The sequence below is a fragment of the Zingiber officinale genome, chromosome 10B (genome assembly GCF_018446385.1).
Source record: "Zingiber officinale cultivar Zhangliang chromosome 10B, Zo_v1.1, whole genome shotgun sequence".
Taxonomy (NCBI): domain Eukaryota; kingdom Viridiplantae; phylum Streptophyta; class Magnoliopsida; order Zingiberales; family Zingiberaceae; genus Zingiber; species Zingiber officinale.
The window spans coordinates 21,530,559-21,534,423 of NC_056005.1; the positions used below are offsets into that span (position 1 = coordinate 21,530,559).

Consider the following 3,865-nt stretch of genomic DNA (forward strand, 5'->3'; position numbering starts at 1 on the left):
TTGAAATCCACTAACAGTAAGTGTCCTCTACTTCTTCCTCCTGCATCTTCTCGTCGAAAACCCTAGATGCTCCACTGCCTTCCATCCTAGATGGGCCTCAGGTTCGCTTCTGCCATATGCGTCGCTGCCGCCTCAACTAAAAGGCCTCTCTATCATGCACTCTTCAACATGCGACTCAGTGATCAAACACAAACCCTAATGAAAACGAACCTGCGATGGAGGAAGAGATCTCTGCTGCTCTTGGACAAACTTCTTCTCCGCGTACTCGCCACTGTTACTGACACCCTTCGCCTCCCCGCCTCCCTCATTTTCAAATCATTTGAGGGGTTTTGTTCCTTACATATTTTTTATGCTTGTTTCTGCCCAAATAGAGTCCTTTTTGTGACCTATTTCTACGTAAATTATTAGTCACAAAATCTTCAATATTTTGACTGATTTCAGGTCAATTCTTAGGGCTTCCAGTCATGAGATGTTGGTGTTCAAGCTTAGTAGAGTTTTGAATCTATTAATCCTTTTTCAATGATTTCCAGCATCAATTTGGATTTTTCTGGTGAGTATAGCCTCCTGCTCTATTCCAGCTTTCGGTATATCAAGTTTAAAGATTTTTAAGAGCTCGATTTCAACCTCTAGTGTGAAATTACAGATGGGTTTCGTGAGGTATACAGGCTGCCAAAATGGGAATTTTACCTACTTCGATTTAAATCTATTCACTGCAATGTTTTAGCTCATGATCAAAGTAAACTTAAAGGATTAATCCAGAGCCTATGGGAACTTTCTGAATTCATTTTATTTAAGGTATTCTTTCCTTTAATGGTCATCCCTTTAGTTTTCTTTGTATCAGTATATTGTTATGTTACATATCTTTTTTTTGTGGGAATACTGAAGCTAGTTACATGATTATCTGTCATAATTGCAAATAAAACTAAATTTTTATGTTTGGGGTGTTTTCTGTTGTCAGTCTTATTATTGGGGTACTTTCTGAATTATTTTTAGAGTTCAACCATGTGGAAGGAAAATGCATTTGGTAAATATATATACAACACGACAGAATATGTTGCTTGTTCTTGTGTTGGATTTATTATTAATTATGTTTTTTTCATGGTGTTAAAATATATTCTAGTTTGCATTTTACTGCTTCACATCAACATATATATCTATATATATATTGACTTAAATTTTCTTGCAGCATCATTCTATCAGAAGACTGAAGCAAGGCAATCTCGCTCTCCTTCTGCCATTGTCATTGGTGGTGGATTTGCAGGGATTGCAGCTGCTCATGCACTGAAAAATGTAGCTTTTCAGGTGTTATGTCGATATAAATTAACAGTTTTTTCAGTTGCCTTTACATATTAGATTCTAAGTTCTGATATGAATGCAGTGTGTGAAGTGGCTAGGTAAATTTGTATCACATGGAAGTTTATTTTTTATTCCTTAGGTTGTGCTTTTAGAATCTCGGGATAGAATTGGTGGTCGAGTTCACACTAACTACTCATTTGGTTTTCCTGTTGACATGGGAGCAGCCTGGTATGCTTCTTTTTTTGTGTTTTTGTTTTCATTCCTTCTGAAGAGGATTGTGGCCAGCTTTCAAAATTTCAGTGACTAGAAGTTTTAATTTGGACACTTCAGGTTGCATGGTGTCTGCAACGAGAATCCATTGGCATCTTGGATTGGAAGACTTGGTCTACCAATTTATCGAACTTCTGGTGACAATTCTGTCTTGTATGATCATGACTTGGAGAGGTAATGGTTAACTGAATAACTAACAGATATCACTGATCATGGAGACTATAATCTTATGGAGACAAATTTACTTCTATTTTTCAGCTACGCACTCTTTGATGGTGATGGACATCAAGTGCCTCAAGATCTAGTGGAAAAAGTTGGTAAGGTGTTTGAAACCATCTGGAAGAGGCAAGTTCTTGTGAAATGACTGTTCAACGTTTACAGGCTAACAAACTCAGGTATGAAACAAATGAAGACATGTCTATAGCACAGGCTATTAAGCTAGTCATGGAGAGGCATTCAATATGATGCATTATTAATGAATTAAGTCTACTTTATGAGATTTCAGATTTTTTTATTATTCATAGGCATTTAGTTTAGATCAAGTGACATTTCTTTATCTTCTTCTTACAGGTGGAGTTTGAAGGATTAGGAGAATTAAGAAGCAAGGATGAAGAAGATGAAGGATTAGGAGAATTAAGAAGCAAGGATGAAGAAGATGAAGGCATTTAGTTTATCTTCTTTCTTTATCTACTTGGTCCACTTCGATCCAAGTACGATGCAAACATGGCAAGGATGAAGAAGATGAAGGATTAGGAGAATTAAGAAGCAGTGTTTTGTTACTCTTCTAGTGTTGTACATGGTAAAAGTAGTTCAAATGATCCAACTCTTCAAAACTGGATATCAAGATTAGGATGTTGTGTTACTCTTCTAGGATTAGGATGTTGTGTTGTTCTACCTTTGTTTTAATAGTGTCGTTGTCATTTTGTTGGCTGCTTTTGAAATTTCTTCGGAATGTTGTAAATATTATTTTCGAATGTTAGAAAATTATATGTTAAATTTTATTTACAAATTTAGTATTTTGAATGATTTATAATACTAGAAAATTGTATAATAAATTTTAATATTTTTTTTATTTTTTATCAAAAAAAGACAACGGTTTTTCACTGTTGTCGTAAATAGTTTAAAATTGTTGTTGAAGACCCTGTTATTAAAGGTAGACGCTCAAAGACAATGGTGAAAAACTGTTGTCTTTGAAGGAAAAGACAACAGTTTTTCACCGTTGTAAAAATTGTTGTCTTTGTTTTCAAAGACAACGGTTAAAAACTGTTGTCTTTGAGTACCCCCTTTAACAACACAGCCTTTAACAACAGTCCGAAAGGGGCTATGACAATGGTGAAAAATCATTGTTGTAAGGCTTTTTTCTTGTAGTGGGCGCCTCCAACCTCCATAGGAGGCGCCTCCAGCCCTGAGGCAACCACGTTGATAAGCTCCACGAAGTTCGTTGCTTCTCCACCCGAGGGCACCTCCAACCTCTATGGAGGGTGCCCTCCATCCAGCGTTCAAGGCACCTTCCATCTCCTTGGAAGGCGCCTTCACTCCTTGCTGCGAGGCTTTCATCCAAGGTACCTGAGGTGCCTCCAAGCTCCATAGAGGGTGCCTCGGGTACTGTTCATCTGAGGCTTCTTTTGTGTAACTCCCTTCCTGCAAGGCATATTAGTCCACAAATAAAGTATACCCTACAAAACAAAGTTAATACAATAAAATAAGATAAATACAAGTATTTGACAATCATTGGACTGTCCGATTCTGACTTCGGGTTTCCCCCTAGAAACCCTAGGTCGAATCGACGCCTACTGTTCCCTCACTAGGGAGTGTGTGCTCACCTACTCCTCTCAAGAGAGTTTACCTGTTGCCAGACTGATCATCCAGACCGACTGGACTTTTGCTAAGAGTCCGAAACTTCCGATTTTCATGCTGGACATCTGCTCCATAATCGTACAGTCTTCCACCCGGTTTGCGATACTAGGATTTCAACCTAGAGTCTCCAACTCTAGGATTTTTGTCCGAAGCCTTCAACCCACTAAGACTTTCCGCCAAGGGTTACCACCCCCTAGGATTTTCTACCTGCCTAACCGCAGCTAGGATTTTTATCTAAAAACCCTTAGGACTTTCCTGCAATCTCATTCAAACTTGTTAAACTACAAATAATCTTAACTTTGAACCCTTTGCCATTATCAAAACTCAGGTTCGATTGTCGGATGCTTCCCACACCAATAGAGTCTTCGTGAGTGAAGCCAGGTGAAGAAAATCCTAGAGGGAGGTAACTCTAGGTTCTGGTGAATGAAGACAAATGGAGAAA

General features: G+C 38.1%; 1 long non-coding RNA gene across 1 annotated transcript; it reads left to right on the forward strand.

Annotated features, from left to right (window-relative positions):
* Positions 1-1,279: 1,279 nt before the first annotated feature.
* Positions 1,280-1,901, forward strand: LOC122030562. The gene is made up of 4 exons (XR_006125469.1): positions 1,280-1,302; positions 1,436-1,524; positions 1,627-1,740; positions 1,825-1,901. It is a non-coding gene; the product is annotated as an uncharacterized LOC122030562 (long non-coding RNA).
* Positions 1,902-3,865: the final 1,964 nt, after the last annotated feature.